At 42.0% G+C, this 23,480-nt stretch overlaps 1 long non-coding RNA gene across 1 annotated transcript; it reads left to right on the plus strand.

Moving 5' to 3' along the window:
- Nucleotides 1–523: 523 nt before the first annotated feature.
- On the plus strand, nt 524–21,923 carry LOC144381877 (uncharacterized). The gene is made up of 2 exons (XR_013447972.1): nt 524–989; nt 17,330–21,923. It is a non-coding gene; the product is annotated as an uncharacterized LOC144381877 (long non-coding RNA).
- Nucleotides 21,924–23,480: the final 1,557 nt, after the last annotated feature.

Here is a 23,480-nt window from a genome sequence, read left to right on the forward strand (position 1 = left end):
GTGTGAAGAAGTTAAAGGTCACCAAGAGCGTATGGTAAAGGCCAACGGACATCTTATAGAGTCCCAGAAGGATGATACAGAGAATGGTTAGGGATGATATTTGAGGGTATTTTGGCTGAGAACTTTCCACATTTGCTTAAAGTCATACATCAGCTTTGTGGAGTTTAGAAAATAAATCAACATCTAGACATACTGAGCTAAGTTCTGGAAGATAGACAAAATCTAGGACCTACAAAAGTGGGAAGTCAGAGTTGACACTCTTATGAAGCAAACCACTGAAAATAAGTCTTTAAAAGAGCAAGAGAAGACTTGACTTATGAAATTCACAGTAGTTAATGCTACAGTTACAACAATGAAAACCAGAAGACAATAGGATATTTTTAGATCGAGGAAGCTGTCAATCTAGAATTTTGTACCCAACAAAACTACCAAGAAAGAAGGACAAGGTCATTTTGGATAAAAAGTGAGAACTTACTAGTAACATATCTTCATTAAATGAACTCCTGGTTTATTCCTGGAAAAAGAAAACAAAGTTCTAAGACACAAGAAGGAATGGTGATCAAGGAAAATGGTTAATGAATGAGGGTAAACTAAACTTTTTTAAATAATTTTTGAGTTAAAAAGTGAACCAGATGACACCCAGCATGACAGTGTGATTCTGCTTCCCTGCTTCCAGGGAAAGTGGTGAAAATTTACAAAACAAAACGTGAAGCCTCTGGAAATGGACCTATGAACAAACAGCAAATGAAGAAACATCTGTGCAAACAGCAGGTGATTAAGTAACATCTTTTTAAGAAAACCTATGAAAATTCTGTAGGGATGGTGACATTTGAATCAAGGCTTCTCTCTAGCTCCTTACTCCAGCTCAGCAATGTGGAGACTCCAGACTGCTACAGCTAAAATCACAAAGCTTCGTCTTTCTCAACTCCCAGTTGAAGGGCTATCTTCCTGGGAAAAGCAAGACATCAGTCTTTCTCATCCTGTCCCAGGTACCTGTTGCTGTGGTGAAGTTTGAAGTGAGTGTGGTTGAGAAGTGTGTGTGTCTGGGGGCTCTTATTCTATTCAGCCCCCGCTCAGAGAATGGAGGCTCTACCTTGGGTGTAGCATGCTTAGAATTACTCGGGACACTGACCACCTTTGCCCTAGCACATGAGGTGGTAGTTCCATACCAGGAGAGACAAGCGAGAAGGCCTCAGGCTGCTTCCCCTCTTCCTCCACTGAGCACTTAGGGATGTCACTCAGAAGTTTCACATTGTTCCAGCTAAGCCCTGGCTTTGAGATTTTAACTTGAGAAAGAGGCACTTTATGAAGCTGATAGCCCCTAATCTCTTCCAAAAGGCTAGACTTCAGTTGTAAGAGCATGGCCAAATTCAAACATGAGGGCACAGCACTGGAGGTTGTGACAAAAGGCAACTGAAGAGAGATTCAAGGTAACAATCTAAACTGTAGGTTAGCTAGTTTGCAGGAGAGAACTGGGAAATAAGCCCAAGGGAGCCATCTTGGAATTATAAGACTAACACACAGATCTCAGTAACTATGCATTTAAAGGAGCCAGAATATGATTGGATTAGTTTATAGAACAATTTATGCCCCACAGCATTGTTGAAAACAATATAGCAGCTGGCAATTATGCGAGTTTAACAGCTGGCCTGGTCAAAAAAATAATATGGGAGCCCTATCAAACCCACCGTCATCCCAGGGAAATTTACCCAAAGTTATGCCTTCTTGGAAAGAAACATTAGAGGCTTAGTGCTGGGAGAGAGGAGGGAGTACACTTGACTAAAACAATTCAGACAGTCACTAAACAATTAACAATGACTGTCACTTGGGGTGGAGGAGGGGAAGGACCAGCTGCTATGTTATCTAAAATCTCCATTCCCCAACAAATACTCATTTAAAGAAATACAAAAGTATAACTAATATGCTGGAAATAAAGCAGGCAATAGAAATATGAGAAAAGGGCGCCTGGGTGGCTCAGTTGGTTAAGCGACTGCCTTCGGCTCAGGTCATGATCCTGGAGTCCCTGGATCGAGTCCCGCATCGGGCTCCCTGCTCGGCAGGGAGTCTGCTTCTCCCTCTGACCCTCCCCCCTCTCATGTGCTTGCTCTCTCATTCTCTCTCTCTCAAATAAATAAATAAATCTTTAAAAAAAAAAAAAAAGAAATATGAGAAAAACTTGAAAGTAGTCACTGTAAACATGTTCCCAGAACTAAAGAAAACCATGGTTAAAAAGTAAATGAAGGTATGATGTCAATGTCACATCTAATGGAGAATATCAATAAAGAGATTGATACTAAAAAGAGCCCAATGAAAATTCTGGAGTTGAGGGATATCTGGGTGGCTCAGTCAGTTAAGTGTCTGCCTTCAGGTCGGGTCATGATCCCAGGGTCCTGGGATCAAGTCCCACACTGGGCTCCTTCCTCAGCGGGGAGCCTGCTTCTCCCTTTGCCTGCCGCTCACCCTGCTTGTACTCTCTCTGACAGACAAAATCTTTAAAAAAAAAGAAAAATCAAGTTGAAATGTATAACTGAAATAAAAAATTCACCAGAGAGACTGAATAGTAGACTTGAGCTGGCAGAAGAAAGCATAAACAAACTTGAAAATAGATCAGTAGAGAAAAAGAAATGGAGAAAAATGAACACAACTTCAGAGAAATGTGGGATGTCATCAAGCACACTCTGACACATGCATAATGGGAGTAGCAGAAGGAGAGGAGAAAAAGAAGTAAAAATATTCAAAGACATGAAAAATTCCCCAAGGTATTGCAAAAACAATAACATAAGACCACATAAATGCTTATTTCCCTCCTCTGATACAAAAAGTGGGACTGTATAAAACTTTATATGGTATATCATTGGGGCCATACAGAAATGTAATGTATATGTATTTGCTAATAGCATAAAGGAGATGTGTAGGAGAGAATTTGTATTAGCCTAAGGAAATTACTATAATTGGTAAGTTAATAATTATAACTATTTGTTGGGTTTGTAACATCAAAGGAAGTTTGTTTATAATAACATCACAAAAAGAAAACAAATAGAGCTACATAAGAGTAATGTTCCTCAGAACAGAGAGCCCAGAAATGGACCCTCAACTCTATGGTCAACTAATCTTCAACAAAGCAGGAAAGGTTGTCCAATGGAAAAAAGTCTCTTCAACAAATGGTGTTGGGAAAATCGGACAGCCACATGTGGAAGAATGAAACTGGACCATTTCCTTACACCACACACAAAAATAGACTCAAAATGGATGAAAGACCTAAATGTGAGACAGGAATCCATCAAAATCCTAGAGGAGAACACAGGCAGCAACCTCTTCGACCTCAGCCGCAGCAACTTCTTCCTAGAAACATCACCAAAGGCAAGGAAAGCAAAGGCAAAAATGAACTATTGGGACTTCATCAAGATAAAAAGCTTTTGCACAGCAAAGGAAACAGTCAACAAAACCAAAGACAACCGAGAGAATGGGAGAGGATATTTGCAAATGACGTATCAGATAAAGGGCTACTATCCGAAATCTATAAAGAACTTACATCAAACTCAACACCCAAAGAACAAATAATCCAATCAAGAAATGGGCAGAAGACATGAACATGACAAGACATTTCTGCAAAGAAGACATCCACATGGCCGACAGACACATGAAAAGGTGCTCAACATCACTCGGCATCAGGGAAATCCAAATCAAAACCTCAATGAGATACCACCTCACACCAGTCAGAATGGCTAAAATTAACAAGTCAGGAAACAGCAGATGTTGGCAAGGATGTGGAGAAAGGGGAACCCTCCTACACTGTTGGTGGGAATGCAAGCTGGTGCAGCCACTCTGGAAAACAGTATGGAGTTTACTGAAAAAGTTGAAAATAGAGCTACCCTATGACCCAGCAATTGCATTACTGGGTATTTACCCCAAAGATACAAATGTAGTGGTCCGAAGGGGTACGTGCACCCCAATGTTTATAGTAGCAATGTCCACAATAGCCAAACTATGGAAAGAGCCAAGATGTCCATCAACAGATGAATGGATAAAGAAGATGTGGTGTATATATATATACAATGGAATCTTACGCGGCCATAAAAAAAAACACAAAATCTTGCCATTTGCAATGATGTGGATGGAACTAGAGGGTATTATGCTAAGCAAAATAAGTCAATCAGAGAAAGACAAGTATTATATGATCTCACTGATATGAGGAATTCTTAATCTCAGGAAACAAACTGAGGGTTGCTGGAGTGGTGGGGGGTGGGAGGGATGGGGTGGCTGGGTGATGGACATTGGAGGGTATGTGCTATGGTGAGCGCTGTGAATTGTGTAAGACTGATGAATCACAGACCTGTACCTCTGAAACAAATAATACATTATATGTTTAAAAAAAAAAAAAGTAGGAAGGGAAAAATGAAGGGGGGGAATCGGAGGGGGAAACGAACCATGAGAGACTATGGACTCTGAGAAACTGAGGGTTTTAGAGGGTAGGGGGGTGGGGGGATGGGTTAGCCTGGTGATGGGTATTAAGGAGGGCACATATTGAATGGAGCACTGGGTGTTATACGCAAACAATGAATCATGGAACACTACATCAAAAACTAGTGATGTATGGTGACTAACATAACATAATAAAATAAAATGTAAAAAAAAATTTAAAAAAAAGAATAATGTTCCTATATGGAATTAACCTAGTATAAATCAATAGCTCATTTTGATAAGATGTATATGATAAAGACTAGAGCAACTTAAAAAAAAAAACCTAAGAGAATAAAACTGAAAAATTCATTAAAGAAATTAAAATACTTTGAAAAATATTCACTTGAAGTGAAAGAAAGCATTAAAGGAGACAGAACAACAAAACAGAAGATGAACAACACTACAAACTGATCTAATAGATATTTGTAGAACACTCCTCTCAACAGACTACAGATACACATTCTTCTCAAGTGTGCATGGAACATTCTCCAGGATAGGTCATGTGCTAAGCCACAAAACAAACCTCAATAAATTTAGGAGAATAGAAATAGTACAACGTATGTTCTTCAGGAACAGTGGAATGAAATTAGGAATCAGTAACAGTCGGTTGAAAAAATCATATATATGTGGAGTTACTGAACACAACACTCCAAATAACCAATGGGTCAATAAAGAAATCAAGGGAAATCAGAAAACACTTAGAGATGAATGAAAAGGACACATTCCAAAAGTTATTAGCTTCAGCTAAAGCAGTGCATAGAGGGAATTTTATAGTTGTAAATGCCTATATTAAGAGATTTCAAATCAATAACCTAACCTTAGAAATTATTCTTTAGAATTAAAAGAATTATAAGAGAATACAATGAACAATCATATGACAACAAATGAGATAACCTAGATGAAATGGATAAATTTCTAGAAAGACAAACTAAAACTAAGGAAAAAAGTAGAAAATGTCAACAGATATGTAACAAGTGAAGAGTCTGAAGTAGTAATTAAAAAAAAACTACCCACAAAAGCACAGGCACAGTTGGCTTCACATTTTAATTCTAAACATGTAAAGAAGAATTAAGATCAATTATTCACTAACTCTTCCTAAAAAGAGAAAAGAACACTTCCCAACTCATTTTATATGGCCTTTATTACCCTGATATCAAAACCAGACAAGACATCACAAGAAGAGACTACAGACCAATATCTCTCATGAATATAGATGTGTAGATCCTCAACAAAACACTAGCAAACTGAATGAAGCAACATAAAAAAGAATTATACACCACGACTGAGTAGGATTTATCCTGGGGATCCACAGTTAGTTCAACATCTGAAAATCAATGTAATACATCATATGAATACAATAAAGAAAATTACATGATCATCTCAGGTTCAAGAAAAACATTTGACAGAATGCAGTGCCCTTTCATGATAAAAACACTCAACAAACTAGGAATAGAAGGGAACTTCCTCAACATGATTAAGGGCATTGATGAAAAATCCATAGCTAACATCAGACTTAACAGTAAAATATTGAATGCTTTCTCTCAGTCATTAGGAAAAATGCAAGGATATCTGCTCTTACTATTGTTCAACATTGTACTTGAGGTTCTAGCCATGACAATTAGGCAAGAAAAAGAAATGAAAGGCCTCCAAAGAAGTAAAATGATCTCTATTTATAGATGACAAGAACTTATAAAGAGAAAATCCTAATGAATACACTAAAAATCTATTAGAACTAATAATCATGTTCAGCAAGGTTACAGGATAAAAGACAATATACAACATCTATTGTGTTTCTACACACTTGCAATGAACATTCTGAAAATGAAGTTGAGAAAGTAATTCCATTTATAATAGCATCAAAAAACTTAGGAATTAAGTTTAATAAAAGATGTGCAAAATTTGTACTCTGAAAACTACAAAACATTTAAAGAAATTAAACAACATCTAACTACTTGGAAAAATCTCATGTTCATGGATCAGAAAACTTAAGATTGCAGTATTCAAACTGATAATGGATTCATTGTAATCCCTATCAAAATCCCAATTGATTTATTTTGTAGAAATTGACAAGCTGATTCTAAAGTTCATTCAGAATTTCAGGGGACCCAGAATAGCTAAAACAATCTTTAAAAAAATAAAATAAGAGCCTCATACTTCCCCATTTCAAACCTATTTGCAAAGCAATGATAAGACACTGATACTGGCACAAGAACAGAAATAGATCAATGGAATAGAATTGAAAGTCCAGAAATAAACCCATACATGTATGGTCAACTGATTTGTTAACAAGGGTGCAAAGACCAATGGGAAAGGAACAGTCTTTTTAACAAATGTTAATGGTTACCTGGATAGCCACATGCATGTAAATATAAGCTAAACTATAAAACTTTTGGAAGACAACATAGGGGAAAATCTTCATTACCTTGTGTTTGGCAAAGGATTCTTAGATGTGATGCCAAAAGTACAAGGAACAACAAAAAGATACATTTGACTTATCAAAATTAAAAATTTTGTTCATCAAAGGACACCATCAAGAAAGTAAAAAGACAACCCCCAGAATGGGAGAAAATGCATACAAATCCCATATCTGATAAGGGACTTATATCAAGAATGTGTATGTATATGTGTGTGTGTGTGTGTTTGTGTGTGTGTGTGTGTGTGTGTGTGTGTGTGTATTTTTAAGAGAGGGAGCAAGTCTGCTGCAGAGCCTGATGTGGGGCTTGATCTCATGACCTTGAGATCCTGACCTGAGCTGAAATCAAGAGTCAGATGCTCAACCAACTGAGCCACCCAAGGCACCCCTGTATAAAAATCTTTTACAATTCAATAATAAAAATACAACCCAATTAAGAAATGGGCAAAGGATCTGAATAGATATTTCTCCAAAGAAGATATACAAATGGCCAATAAGCACATGAAAAGATGCTCAACATCATCAGGGAAATGTAAAGCAAACCATAATAAGATAGCACTTCACACCCACTATGATGGCTGTAAGTGAAAAATCAGATAATAACAAGTGTGAGTGAGAATCCTCATACAATGTTAGTGGGAATGTAAGATGGTTCAGCTGCTTTGGAAAACAGTCTAACACTGTTCAAACTATTAAGAGTAGGGTTACCATATGATCTAACAATTCCACTTCTAGTATATAACCAACAGAAATGAAGACATATGTCCACACAAAAACTTGTACACAAATGTTCATAGCAGCATAGCCAAAAGTTGGAATAATCCAAATGTCTACCAATGACTAATATATAAACAAAATGTGGTTTATTAATTTATTTAAAGATTTATTTATTTGAGAGAGAACACGCATGTGATTTCGGGGAGGGGCAGAGGGAGAGAACCTTCAAATAGACTCCCTGCCCAACTCGGAGCCTGACGTGGGGTTTGATCACATGACCCTGAGATCATGACCTGAGCCGAAACCAAGAGTTGGACACTCAACCAAGTGAGCCACCCAGGTGACCCAAAAAGTGGTATATTTAAACAAATGAAAATTATTTGGCCATAAAAAGGAACAATGTATTGACACGGATGAACCTTGAGAATGTTACAGTAAGTGAAAAAGCCAGTCACAAAAAATCACATTTCAATATGATTCCGTTTATATAAAATGTCCAGAACAGGGAAATCTATAGAGATAGAAAATAGATTAGTGTTTGCTTGGAGGTAGGAAATGATAACTACAGGACGTGGAGTTTCTTTTGGAGGTGGTGAAAATGTTCTATAAATGATGGTAGTGATGATTGTACATATTGTGACTATACTAAAATCCCTGAATTACATACTATAAAAGGGTGAATTGTATGGTATTTGAAATTTCTTAATAAATGTATTTTAAAAACCCCCATAAACAATAAAGCTAAACTACTGATGAAAAATAGCATATACGTAGGACAGCGGTACTCAGAACATTTTAAGGCCTTGAGTTGTTTGACAGTGGAGTGAAGATTGGTCACTGTTGGACCTTGAGTTAAACATTTTTGCTGAAACTTCAAAGGCAACCTTTTAGAAAGAATAAATACATGTGTGTAATATACATACAAGGAAAAGGAGAGAGGGAAAATCTAAAAGAAGGCAGGGAAGGAAGGTGGGAAATAGAAAGCACAAAGCATAATATGCTGGAAATAAATCCAAATATTAATAGTCAGTACATGTAAACAAACCAAAACACCTAGTAAAAAGAAACTGTCAAACTCCATGTTAAAATCCATACATCTGCTGTGTGTTAGAGATATCCCTAAAACAAGCCTGTCAGAAAGGCTGAAAGAAAAATTTACAAAAAAATACACCAGGTGAAATCTAACATTCACCACATAATGACAAATAATAAATACAAATAGTAAACTTGCGAGCACATAGTAAATGAAAAACATGAAGGATTGGCAGAACTACAAGAAGAAATGGAAAACTCCACCATTTTAGGGGTTGGTAGCTGATAGGTCAAACAGACAAAATACTATCAAGTTCAGTATAGAACAGAGTATCCAGGGCTAGCTAATGTATGGTAATGGAAATTAGAGTAGTGGTTGCTTCTGGTGGTGAAGGTAGACTTACTGAAAGTGTAGATTTACTGAAAGAGCATTTTCAGGCCATGAAAATGTTTTATATCTTGATTGGGGTGATGGTTACAAAAATGTATAAATTTGTCAAAATTCATCTAACTATGTATTTTAAATGGTTGCATTTTATATAAATTACATCTCAAGTTTATTTTAAAAGAATATTTTCTTAGGTGTTTTTTTTTCCCTCTTAACTGTTCCACTAAAGATGTCATTATATCCAAGCTACTACCAATTCCTAGCACATGATGTGGTCTTGAAATACTATTCCCACTAAAATTAATCAGATTTTCAGTGAAATGATTGATTCCAGTTTTGGTGTGGGAAATGTAGAAGACAAGCCTGGGGCATCTTGTCATATAAATGAATAAAGGAAGCTAACCACTACTATTTTCATGTCATAAGGACTTAGCCACTATGAAGAGGTTTTCCCTTTCCAAAAATGGTACAGTTTTAATTTCAAAGTGAATAATTGCAATTGATTGAAGCCCATAATATATACTTATATTTGTGAGTTCATAATGATATAAAAATTGAGGTGATGGGCATCTAAACTTAGAAGATGATGGGAACCAATTCATTACCTTACAAAACAGTAAATAAGTGGAAAGAATCAAATACATTATCCGGTCTTTTCCTATATGAACTGTATCACTGGATAACCAAGTAGTAGATGAGGGAGGCATTCCTTTATAAAATTATTGTAGTTAATGAATGAAAATGAAATTATAGAATCAAAGTATCATTTTGCAACCCTCAGTGAATTAATGGATCTGTGCAATGTGCCATCCATGGGGGGAAGGAAGGGAAGCATGCTTCCTGATGAAAGAATACAACCCAGCCTATAGACCAAAGGAATAGAACTTGAATCATGAAGCCTCTGGATCCAACTGCCAATTTGTGGAAATTACAGGGCTGAGAAGAACATGTTGAGCTGCACCATGATTATGCCATCAGCAAAATCCAGATTGAAACTCTATAGGTGAAATGCCCTGTGTTCATCAACAGATATATTGTGAGGGAAAGACAGATGGAAGTTGCAATCTGTGCAATAAAAGGGGCTTAAAAGACATGCCATTTGAAAAAAAATGGGCAAGGCTAAATTATATTGTTTCAGGATACATTCTTGGGTTATAAAAACTTAAATGAAGAAATGATTCTCAGAACTCGGGATGGTTGTTGCTTTTGGAGGGAGGAAGTGGCGGTGATAGGAACAAGGCCTTGAGCGTTCTTGGGTGGCTGCCAGGGTTCTATTTATGGTTTGATTGGTTAGTTACAAAGGTGTTAACCTCATCAAAATTCACTAAACTATACATTTGTGTGATTTTTCTATATCTGTATTTTATTTTACAATTAAAATGTTAAAAGGAATTTTACAAATAGATATGGACAACTTTATGCCAATAAATTAGAAAATTTAAATGAAATTAACAAATTTCTAGAAAAATAAAAACTGATGCAAATTCTTTTCTTAGAGATTTATTTATCCATTTTAGAGAGAGAGCATGATAGCCGGACAAGGGAGAGGGGCAGAGAGAGAGAGAGGGAGAAGGAGAAGGAGAGAAGCAGATTCCCCACTGAGCACGGAGCCTGACATGGGGCTGGATCCCATGACCTCGATATCATGACCTGAGCCAAAATTAAGAGTTGGATGCTCAACTGACTGAGCCACTCAGGCACACCAAAACTGATGAAAATTCTTACAACTTTTAAAGAAGTTGGGTCTATAATAAAAATTTTTTCATTAAAGAAAACTCCAAGGACAAATGGTTCTAATCATATGAGGAAATTATTTACTCAATTCCTTCCAAAAAATAATAAGAGAGGAATTACTCACCAACTCGTTTTGTATCCACTATTTTTTTTTTCCAAGACAGGAAAACACAACTGAAGGAGTATATTACATAACATGTTTCTTTCTTTTTAAAGCTTTTATTTTAATTCCAGTATAGTTAACATACAGTGTTATATTAGTTTCAGGTGTACAATACAGTGGTTCACTTCCATACATCACCTGGTGCTCATCACAAGTGCTCTCCTTAATCCCCATCACCTATTTAATCCATCTCCCTCTCCCTTCCCCTCCCCTCTGGTAACTATCAGATTGTTCTCTATAATTAAGAGTCTATTTCTTGGTTTGTCTCTGTTTTCCCCCATGATTGTTTTGTTTTGTTTGTTTCTTATTCAACATATGAGTGGAATCATATGGTATTTGTCTTTGTCTGGCTTAGCATTATACTCTTTAGCTCCATCCATGTCATTGCAAATGACAAAAGATTTCATTGTTTTTTATGGCTGAATAATATTCCAATATGTATTGGATATATATTGGATGAATATATTCATACACACACATACACATCTTCTTTATCCATTCATCTATTAATGGACACTTGGGCTGCTTCCATATCTTGGTTATTGTTAATAATGCTGCTATAAGCATAGGTGTGCATGTGCCCCTTTGAATCACTGTTTTTGTATCCTTTGGGTAAATACCCTGTAGTGCAATTGCTGGGTCGTAAGGTAGTTCCATTTCTAACTTTCTGAGGAACGTCGAAGCTGTTTTCCACGGTGGCTGCACCCATTTGCATTCCCACCAACAGTGCACGAGGGTTTCTTTTCCTCTACAACCTCATCAACACCTCTTGTTTCTTGTATTTTTTAATTTAGCCATTCTGACAGGTGTGAGGTGATATCTCATTGTAGTTTTGATTTGCATTTCCCGGTTGATAAGTGATGATGAGTATCTTTTTATGTGTCTGTTGGCCATCTGTATGTCTTCTTTGGAAAAATGCGTATTCATGTCTTCTGCCCATTCTTTTTTTTTTTTTTTTTTTTAAGATTTTATTTATTTATTTGACAGAGAGAGACACAACGAGAGAGGGAACACAAGCAGGGGGAGTGGGAGATGGAGAAGCAGGCCTCCTGCGGAGCAGGGAGCCCTATGCGGGGCTCGATCCCAGGACCCTGGGATCATGACCTGAGCTGAAGGCAGACGCTTAACGACTGAGCCACCCAGGTGCCCCCTTCTGCCCATTCTTTAATTGGGTTATTTGTTTTTTGGGTGTTGAGGTTTATAAGTTCTTTATATATTTTAGATACTAGCCCTTTATTGGACACGTCATTTGCAAATATCTTCTCCCAGTCAGTAAGTTGTTGTTCAGTTTTGTTGGTTGTTTCCTTTGCTGTGCAGAAGCTTTTAATTTTGATGTAATCACAATAGTTTATTTTTGCTTTTATTTCACTTGCCTCAGGAGACATATCTAGAAAAATGTTACTATAGCTGATGTTAGAGAAATTACTGCCTGTGTTCTCCTCTAGAATTCTTATGGTTTCAGGTCTCACATTTAAATCTTTAATCCATTTTGAGCCCTTTATTGGATATGTCATTTGCAAATATCTTCTCCCATTCAGTAGGTTGTTGTTCAGTTTTGTTGGTTGTTTCCTTTGCTGTGCAGAAGCTTTTAATTTTGATGTAATCACAATAGTTTATTTTTGCTTTTATTTCACTTGCCTCAGGAGACATATCTAGAAAAATGTTACTATAGCTGATGTTAGAGAAATTACTGCCTGTGTTCTCCTCTAGAATTTTTATGGTTTCAGGTCTCACATTTAGATCTTTAATCCATTTTGAGTTTATTTTTGTGTATAGTATAAAAAGTGGTCCAGTTTCATTCTTTTGCATGTTGCTGTCCAGTTTTCCCAACACCATTTGTTGAAGAGCCTGTCTTTTTCCCATTGGATATTCTTTCCTGCTTTGTCAAAGATTAATTGACTATATTATTGTGGGTTTATTTCTACATTTTCTATTAACACGTTTCTTTCAACACACATTTTCTTTTCAGTCACGACTATTAATGTGCTAATCTGTATGAGAGGTCAGCTAATGATGAGCCCCAGTCCTACATGATACCCATTTTGGGTTGGGATGGACAGACTGGAATTCCAAAGTTACCTGTCATGCCTAAAAGAGTGATTTCTTTTTGTTTCACCCAATAAACTGCTACCTACATTTAAATAAACAGCAGAGTCTGGTCTTTGAAGATGAATTTGTGCCTCTTGGCATCTTCCCTTCTCTTGGGCATCAGTGGTCTCTATCACTTTGGCGATCCTTAATCTCTTCAGCTTGTCCACCACACTCCTCTTCAACTGGCCCCCATCAGGAGAACTTCATAAAGGGCGTAAGCCAGACATTTCCTGGGGGAATGTTTCATCCCATTAGGAGGCCCAAAAACTTTCAGAGAGATGTGCTTGAGGCTTAAAAAGCAAAGGATAAGGGCAAGGTATGTGAGAGGGTAGATTTGGTGGGGTGAGAGTAATAGCCAGGGCCTTGGGGGAGGCAAAAGGAGAGGGTTCTCCAAGACCAGGCTGTGATATACTTTATGAAAGCTGCTTCACTCTTATAGGAATCTGGCCACGCTTATGATGCTATTGAAGGTTACAGTAGAATCTGGTTAGTTGGTGATGGATTCACCAATGCTGAATTTATCCTACCTGGCAGGAGAATTTATACTGGTGCTTAGGGAACAGCTGTCATCTCTTCTCCTGGAATTATAAAGGGAACCTGAGCTCCCGAGAGATTTCAGAGAGACATAATATCCCATAGGTAGTGAGGGTGAAATTCAGTTTGTGAATGACAGATGCTTTCTTGGGTTTGAGGCTGCAACAGTAAGTAACCAGTCCACATGCTGAAGTATGGGTAGTAGGAAGACCCTGTTACTAGTTTCTTTTGAAGGTTTCTGTTCCATGTGAAGAGGCTGCTGATCCTAAAAAGTGGCACCCTCCTCTTCATCCTCTTCCAAATCTAGAAATGAAAGATACCATCCTTGGGCAACTGAGGAAAGCCTTTAAGTGACCACACCTCTGGATCAAGAATGGTCATCATTGTGGTTAAATAAGCCACTGCTAATCATGTAGTTTGTGATCTTTTGAGGGGCTTGACAATTTGGAATTTTTCTGGTGTGGAACCTTGAAGGGACTGGTCCTACTGAGGTCTGTGACCCGCATTGAGTGAGTGCAGAGAAAGACAAGGCTCTCTATGGTAGTGCCATGGTAGTTAACCTCTTCTTTGTGGTCATCCAGAGCCTGTATCTTCTGCTCGCATTTTTCAGCATGACTATAGCATCAGAAGAACTGGCTATAAGGCAGACAACGTAGACCATGTTTTAGAGATATTTGGCCATGATGAGGAAGAGACAGAGAAGAGGGAAGTACAGATGGGGATGGTTTGTTTTTTAATGGGAGATACTTAACCAAGTTCAGAGCTACTATGAAAGACTCAGCAGAGGAGAACTTCAAGACTAAAGAGAGCTGAATAATCAATATAGGGTCCCAAGGAAAAGGAGGTGGGAGACAGAATCTAGAGAGGAAGGACTATTCGTGTGCTAATCTGTATGAGAGGTCAGCTAATGATGAGCCCCTCTTCTTACAGAATGGATCTAGGAGAGGATGGGCAGAGCATGGTGTTTATGGATTTGGTGCTGGGAAGTTGAGTGCATCCATGTTTGCTGGCTTTCTTTTTTTCTCTGCATTATGTTGGAGGTCTTAGCTGGGAGTGTGTGGTTGTTGAGAGGGTTGAGATTTGAGAAGAACGAAAGTTTAGAACATCCATAGTGGAGGAGAGAGGAGTAGGTAAGTTGACTTGAGAAAGGATTATCAGGTGTCGCTGAGGCACTGCTGGAGGTCAGTGACCATGAATTTATACGTTGGTAGCAATCTGATTTTCTGTGAGACTTTATGTAAGAGGCAATTTGATGTAATGATTGGGGTTTGGGTTTTGGAGCCAGAGAAACCCAGACTGTGTGATTTTGTGCATAATCCGTATCTTATAGGATTGTTGGAAAAAGTGAATGAATGATTATATGAGGAGCACTTAGAAAAGTGCTTGATATATAGTAAGGCATTAACGGGTATTAGTGTTAGCTCTTTATTTTCTCTAACATTGCTCACTGGCTGAGGGCAGGCAGAGTTATCCAGTGCTGGGATTTTACTAGACTCGTGCATAAAAGGACAGAAGGCAAAGGAGTTTAGAATGCTGACTGAAAATAATGATGTGATGAACCATAGACCAAGATGAGCCATTGATCGAGAGGAAGAGGTGATGAGGGGAAGAGGTAAATATTACCTGGATGGACAGGATATTTTCATGATGTTGAGGACCTGTTATAGCCCAGAGTAGTAGAATAGACAAGCTGGGAAGATAATAAGATACTTGAGTTAGTGATTTTTCAAGGGGAAGAAAATTAGGGAATGATAATATCCCCACTATGAACATGGAGGGGCTAGAAGGGGGGCAGGGAGAGGTCAGGTGGCAAGAAGCCAGGGATTGGACGGTTTATCCACATGGACAGTGAAGTCTTCCAGGATTACGGAGGCAAGAATTAGAGTGAAGAAGAAAGGGCCAAGACTTTATGGCAATTACTTATGTAACACCATGTGCAGGAATCCACCATTGGGGTGTCTTTCCACAGGGTCATTTATTGTCCTTATCCTCTAGTAAAACCCAGAAAGGTAACAATAGCCAACATTTATTGAATGCTTTGTGCTAGGCATTGTTTTAAGCACCCTCCCCTTTTATTGCAGTAGAGCTGATGCACGTGTTACATTAGTTTCATGTGTACAGTATAGTCTACTCGTTATGCTCTGCTCACCACGAGGGTAGCTACCATGTGTCACCATATAACACTATCACAATATCATTGACTGTGTTCCCTATTCTGTACCTTTTGTTCCCATGACTTAGTTACTCTGTAACTGGAAGCCTGTATCTCCCTCTCCCCTTCACCCATTTGGCCCATCCTCCCCACACTCCTCCCCTCTGGCAACCATCAGATTATTCTCTGTCTTTATGGGTCTGTTTCTGCTTTTTGTTTGTTTATTCTTTGTTTTGCTTTTTAGATTACATATATTGCTTTAAGCTCTTTTTTAAAAAAAGATTTTATTTATTTACTTATTTAGAGTGCAAACAGGGGGAGGGGCAGAGGGAGAAGGGGAGAGAGAATCTTAAGCAGATTCTGTGCTGAGCGTGGAGCCTGACCCAGGGCTTGATCCCACAACCCTGAGATCAAGACCTGAGCTGAAATCAAGAGTCGAACACTTAACTGGCTGAGCCACCCAGGCGCCCTGTTCTAAGCACTTTTAATGTAGCATCTCTTTCAATCGTCTCCATGACCCCTGTCAAGTAGGTATCATTATTAGTCCTATTTTATAAATGCAGGAACTGAGGCTCAGAGGGCTTAAGTAATTTGCTCAAGGCCCCAGAGCTAGTAAGGGGCAGACTTTAGATTTAAACTCCGTTAACTTGGCTTTAGGTCTGTGCCCTTTACCCCTCTGCCACCTGCCTCTCTGCCCATGAAGTCACTAGTATCTCAGTCTGAATTTGTGTCTCTGGGGTGTTCCTCCATGGCAACTTGAGAGCAAGTGTTGGTGTGGAGGGGTGTGTCTACAATAATTGTGTGTGTGTGTGTGTGGGGTGGTGGTCCATCGCTCCACTGGTTCCACTTCCTCTGGGCCCGACACAAATCAGAACCTTGTCCATCCCCTCAGGGCTGTGGCATCTGCCTGGGCTTGGGAACCAGCACCTGAGTGTCCACAAGGCTGGCAGGGGCGGCACTCGCTGTGGAGAACGGCATCTGAGTTGGGTGGGGATGTGTGACCTTGTGCTTGCCCTGCCAGCCTTCTGCTGCTTGCCCTGGATGCTGACGAGAGCGGCCCCCCTCAGCCTGGCCGGTCACTGGTCACTGAGCCCAGAGAGCCGCCCACACAGGCAGGCAGTGAGGGGGCGGGGTGCAAAGGGCAGCATGACATCAGCGCCTCTGCTCCCAGCTGGCCCCTCACCTTGGCCCCGTGGGAGGGAGAAGAGAACGAGCTGTTTGGAGGAGGCTGGGAAAGCCCCGGAGGCAGCAGCTGGCCTCAGGATGGTCCAGTGCTCCCGGGGGACCCGGGGCGAAGCCTCCTTGGCCTACCAAGACCCTTTGGAGGGACGCGGGCGTGGGCAGGCAACTGAAATTCAGTGACAAACGACACAGGCGGGCACGGAAGCTGGGTGGTGAAGGACACTGCAGGGGGGATCTGATGAAGCAATCCCTCATCCTCGTCACCAGCGAGACCCCTGCCAGGATCCCCATTTGCCTGGGTGCAGGGAGGCTCGAGTGTTCAAATCCCTGATTCCTTTAGAAGGCCAGGACGGGACAAAGGGGAAAGGAAGCGTTTGGGAGTGGACGAGGCTCAGCTAATGAAGACCATGTCCCCCAGTGTTGGGCTTGGTGACTCTGTTTCTGCTCTTCCCTTTCCCACAGGAAGAGAGGTTCACCTGGGCCTGTGGCCACCAAGCCAAGAATATTTCCCAGCCTCCCTCGCAGGAAACCAAGTTCCGCCCCCAAGATGTGAGCTGAAATGATGGATCTTGTTCCCCAGCCATGCACTTGAAAGGACTGAGTGCGTGCTCTCGGCTTCTCCCCTTCCTGTTCGCTGGGGCCTTGGCAAGAAGCACAGACACCATTTGGATCTGCAAATGGCAACCGTGTGCTGAGGAGGGCAGAGCTGCCCACCCAGATCACCTGTCTGCTTCTGGACTATTACCTGAGAAACGAGAAACTTCTCTCTGGTTTAAGCTCTCATGTTTTTAGAGCTTTTTGTTGTAGCAGTTTATGCTCTGCCCTAAGACATGGCGTTCCGCTTGAAGAGGTGAAGGAAGCGGGAGCAGCTGGTGGAGGCTGCCTGAGGCTTGTACCCAGGCCAGGCTGACCCTGAGGGACCTTCCTCAGCTTGGGAGCTGGAGTCCCCCTTTGCCTGTGTGGGATTTGCTCGCCCTGTGCCAGGCACACTGAACTTCGGGGTGCCCATGGTCCCTGTGACGGGGGGAGCCCATGGCTCTCTTTCAGCTCAGGGCACTGGGGCTGAGGGCAGCCAACACAAGGATGCCCAGTGCCTGAGCTGGGCCCCAGCCTGCAAAGACAGGCCAGGTCAATCTGATCCTCCTTCTTGGACCGAGACTGTACCAGTCTGTCTGGCTACATATGCTGGAATAACGGACGTGAATAGAGCACGCTGAAGAGCTAACAGGAAACCGTATTTCTCCCGAGGACGTGCTATCTGTAAAAGGTCATAGCTCTCTTCTTTGAGTGTATACTGTGTTTTGTTTCTTTCTTTCTTTCTTTTTAAGATTTTATTTTTTTAAAGCAATCTCTACACCCAAGGTGGGGCTCGAACTCAAAACCCTGAGATCAAGAGTCGCAGGCTCCGCTGACGGAGCCAGCCAGACACCCCTATACTGTGTGTTCATTCACTGAGAAACCTTGTCTTCTAAAATCATAGATGATCAGAAATTTCAGTGTTTGAAATTCTATTAGTACGAATGAAAGGGCCCCCTCTTGCCTGGAGGATCTAAGTCACTTTGATGCAAGGAGGGAACCCTTGTTTATAGCCCAAGGGCAGAGCTGCGGATAAGGGCTTTCTGGACACAGCAGGCCACAGCTGTCCTGGCTGTGTCTCCAAGGACGGAAAACGGGGTTCACTCTGCAGCCCAGACCTCATTTGAGCCCTTCACACTTAGCGTGGCTTTGCCATGAGTCTCGCAAACCACTGTCCATTTAAATGCCCCCTAAACATTCTCTTAATCACTCAATCTCCCCCCGCATCTGGTGAGTTCTGTGTGGGTCAGTAAACCTGGCTTTGTCGTGTTGGAACACCAGGTTTGTCCCTGGGGGGCTTAGGCATGTTGGTCTAAGAGAGACATTTATTTGAATTTGGGAATATAGAGAAAATCAAGTAGCCCGGGGACTGCGGCTGAATGGTCAGGTGGGGCAAAAGCAAGAAACAGAGCTTTGAGGGGCCGGGGTGCCTAGCTCATGGGGAAATGCAAACTATGAAGAGGCAGAAGCTACAGGAGAGAAAAGGTAAATAAAGGAGAGGAAAAGCAGCAGCCTCGAGTCTGGGTTTAAAGGAGAACAGAGCACATATGTAGAGATGAGACCCTGGCTGCTTGGCTGGTCTGAGGGCTGCTCCTTCCCATTCCAGCTCGGGGGGCTCCAGAACACTGTGGCCCCAGGTTCACTGGAGAGTCTTTGTTTTTATAACCCCAGCAGTTAACTGAAGCCTGTTGCCTCTCCTGTGCTGCCAAAAATCTCAGCAGTGAGGCTGGGCATACTCTGAAAAGAGCCAAGGCTTTTACGGGAAGGCCCCATCCATCCGTCCACCCATTCATCCATCCATCCATCCAGCCACCCTTCCATCCATCCATCCATCCATCCATCCATCCATCCATCCATCCATCCATTCACCCTTCCATCCATCCATCCATCCATCCATCCATCCTTCCACCCATCCATCCATCTATCCATCCATCCTTCCATCCATTCTTCCATCCATCCATCCACCCTTCCATCCATCCATCCACCCTTCCATCCATCCATCCATCCATCCATCCATCCTTCCACCCATCCATCCATCTATCATCCATTCTACCATCCTTCTATCCATCCATCCATCCATCCACCCTTCCATCCATCCATCCATCCATCCATCCACCCTTCCATCCATCCATCCTTCCTTCCATCCATCCATCCATCCATCCATTCACCCTTCCATCCATCCTATCCATCCATCCATCCATCCATCCATCCATCCTTCCACCCATCCATCCATCTATCCATCCATCCTTCCATCCATCCATCCATCCATCCATCCATCCATCCTTCCACCCATCCATCCATCATCCATTCTTCCATCCTTTCATCCATCCATCCATCCATCCATCCACCCTTCCATCCATCCATCCATCCACCCTTCCATCCATCCATCCTTCCTTCCATCCATCCATCCAATATATATGTTAAGCAGTCTCCCAGGTATAAACCTTCTTAGCACTGTCTTTTCAACATACTGGCACCTTGGGAGGATAGTCTCATCAGCCAACACCTTCACTGTCAGTAATGGTTCTCCTGAAGACCAGATCCAGAATGATGTTAAGGAATGTGAGAGAAAGGGAGGAAAGGCCTGGTAAGGTGAGGTGGGCCAGGAACGTAGAACCAGATGACAACCACGGGGTAGGGGGGTGCCCCGAAGACCCTGTCGATACACTCGACTCAGGAAGGGAACGAATTCTCCCACCTGTAACTGTGGCAGGCAACTTGTGGGTTCCTAGATGTGACCCAGGCCTTTCCTGGCATCTAGTCAGGAGAGGACCAACGGTGAACACACGCCACGAGGCCTGTGACCCTGCAAAGAGAAAGAACCACAGCTTCTCGGGAGTCGGGGAGAGACAGACAGAGGAGGGAGCAGCGCCCTCCACTGCTGTGCAGACGTCTGGCCTCTTCTGGGGATGGAGCACGAGCAGACAGCAAGAAGCCCCTCTCGGGGTTTGGATTTCCATCTGGATGTTCACTGGGGCCGCCCCTGTGTGTGGACCTGCCCCAGCTGGTGTCCTCCCCTCCTCCCTGCAAACAGTCCTATTTAGCAAGGTTCTCTGGGCACTCTTTAGCTCATAACTCTTATTTTGACTCCCAGATGTTTTCCTTTCTTAGTGACATGTCTTCAGAAGTATAGCCTGGTAGTTCGTGTGGGCTCATAGCCAGACTGCTGGGGTAGAATGCTAGCTCTGGGGCCTTGGACACGTCACTTATCCTTTCTCTGCCTCAGTCTTCTTATCTGTAAAATAGGAATAATATTTATAATAATATATGGGTTTAAAGGACATATAATAATACCTGCCCCCCGCCTTGTGAGGATTTCATGATTTTCACAGCCGATGGCACATAGGGATCACTCAGTAAATGCTTAGTGCCATTCTTCCAGAAACTGTACTCAGTTTGTATCTCCATTGTAGAGATGTCCCTAAAAGTGATTTCTTTTTATTATTGAGGTATAGTTGACATACAATATATGTTAGCTCTAGGTGTACAACATAATGATTCGTTATTTGTATGTGTTGCGAAGTGATCACCACAATAAGTCTTGTTGACATCTGTCACCACACATAGTTACAGAATTTCTTTTCCTGTGATGAGAACTTTTAAGATCTGCTCTCTTAGCAACTTTCAAACATACAATACAGTATTATTAAATGTAGTCACCATGCTGTACATTATATCCCCATGACTTATTTATTTTATAACTTTTTATATCTTTTGACCCCATTCTCCCATTTTGCCCACTTCCCAACCCTCACCTCTGGCAACCACCGATGTGTTCTCTGCATCTATGAGCGTGGTCTTCCTTCCTTCCTTCCTTCCTCCCTTCCTCCCTTCCTTCCTTCCTTCCTTCCTTCCTTCCTTCCTTCCTTCCTTCCTCTCTTTCTCTTTTTCTTTCTTTCAGATTCCACATATAAGTGATATCTTACAGTATTTGCCTTTCTCCGTCTGTCTTACTTCACTTAGCATAAATGCCCTCAAGGTCCATCCAGGTTGTCACAAATAGCAAGATTTCATTCTTTTTTATGGCCAAATAATATTCCACTTTACATATACACCACATTTTCCTTATGTATTCATCCACTGATGGACTCTTAGGTTGTTTTCCATGTCTTGGCTATTGTAACTAATGCTGCAGTGAACACGGGAGTGCATATATCTTTCTGAGTTAGTGTTTTTGTTTTCTTTAGATACATACCCAGGAGTGGGATTGTTGGATCATATGGTAATTGTATGTTTAGTTTTCTGAAGAACCTCCATAACATCTTCCATAGTGACTGCACCAATCCCACCAACAGTGCACGAGGGTTCCTTTTTCTCCACATCCTTGCTAACACTTGCTGTTTCTTGCGTTTTTGATTTTAGCCATTCTGACAGGTGTGAGGTGATAGCTCATTGTGGTTTTAATTTGCATTTCCCTGATGGTGAGTGCTGTTGAGCATCCTAAAATGATTTCTTTTCAAATAAAGCACATATTATAATATCTAGGGGTTAAGGGGAAGCATCGTCTGGTTTTGTGTGTGGATGGGAGTTCTGCAGCGTGTGCCCTTTAGACTCAACCTGGCTCAGTCAGCCTCCCGCAGCTAGTTCACCCAGGCCCTCTTGGATGAGGGTGGCACTCAGGGTCCCTTTTGGGGTGGGCCTGGGAGAGGAGGAGACGGGCAGCTTCTGTGGGCTTCCTGGACTTGGAGTGAGAAGCAAGTCTGAAGGTTCCTGGCTATGTAGCCTCAGACCTGGGTAACCTCATGAGTTGGAGACTTCTCACATGTGAGAAACACAGTGGGCTCAGTCTCAGCATCTTCCCTAGTTCATAGGAAGTGCCTGAGGACACAGAGGGAGAAACTACGTGGAAATTCTTTGAGAAACTAGAAATTAAAAGTTTAGCATCGTGTAAGCTCAGTGGTGGCCTTTCAACCCTGCTGGCTTCCTGGGCTGCCTGGGTCAGGCTGTGAGTCAGGACTCTGATGTGTGCAGAACCCGAGGGCGGCATGAGCCTGCAGACCACTGACTCTGGAGAGCTGGGAGGGTTTTGGCCTTGCCTTTGACAAGCTTCCTGGAGGATGTGGAACACACCTGGGGGCTAAGGAGTCTGCCCCACAGAGGAAGACACCCTTTGCCAGGGGAGGCCAAGAGTGTGAGGCTAGAGGTTGTTGGAGCAAGTCGCTCCTGCTGCCTCAGGATAGTAGGGCCCCAGGGCTGAAGGCAGGGACTGACTGCCCCTTTGTTCTGGGCAGCTCAGGAAAAATGGCAGCCAGGCAAATCCCCATTTGGCCAGGCTCCCCGTCTGGGATCAGCTGGTCCTGACTCACCCTGGCGGGGACACTTGGTGCCCAGCCCACCTGATGGCCTGAGGGCACCAGAACTTTCCCCTCAGGAGCCCCTGGGAACCTTGCCTAAGACTTCAGAGCCTGAGGACCGGCTGCAGGTCTGACACTGGCCCAGCCACTGGCCCCTCAGGCTCCAATCCTCCTCCTCCTCGACGTCCACCTCCCTCCTGACTTTTCAAGAGTGACCCATGCTAAGTACAGGTGCAAGGTCGAGTCTGAGGACCAAAAGAACCAAAGCGACTTGGACACAGAGCCCTTAGGAAGCTGGGAGGGAAGACGCCTGAGGGGACACCATGAACGGTGTAAGGACAGCACATGAGAGCCACGGTACTTGTCAGAAAAAAATAAACGAGCCAAGCTTTTGGAAAGCCACTTGATTTCAGTCTTTGAACCCCACTCACATGTTCCAGCAAAATGCAAATAGCGTTGGTTCTTGGAATACGTGAGCTTCCCTCTACCTGGAGTCTACTGTTCAGTGAGGCTTCCTGGAAACGCCAGAGTTTTTCCTTTAGTGAAAAGACAATTTTTGTAATTCATCTTATCATCACAATGGGCTCATTTACTGTATTTCAAAGTTCTCAGGGGTGGCATCTGGGGAGAAAAAAGACAAAGGAAGCTGGGAGCTGCTCCACCGTAAGCGAGGATCGAATCCCCCCAGCCCTGGGAGGTGTGAGGTTGAGGTCACGAAGTGAAGCAGCAGAGATGTGGGGAAG

The sequence above is a fragment of the Halichoerus grypus genome, chromosome 5, assembly GCF_964656455.1.
Source record: "Halichoerus grypus chromosome 5, mHalGry1.hap1.1, whole genome shotgun sequence".
Taxonomy (NCBI): Eukaryota; Metazoa; Chordata; class Mammalia; order Carnivora; family Phocidae; genus Halichoerus; species Halichoerus grypus.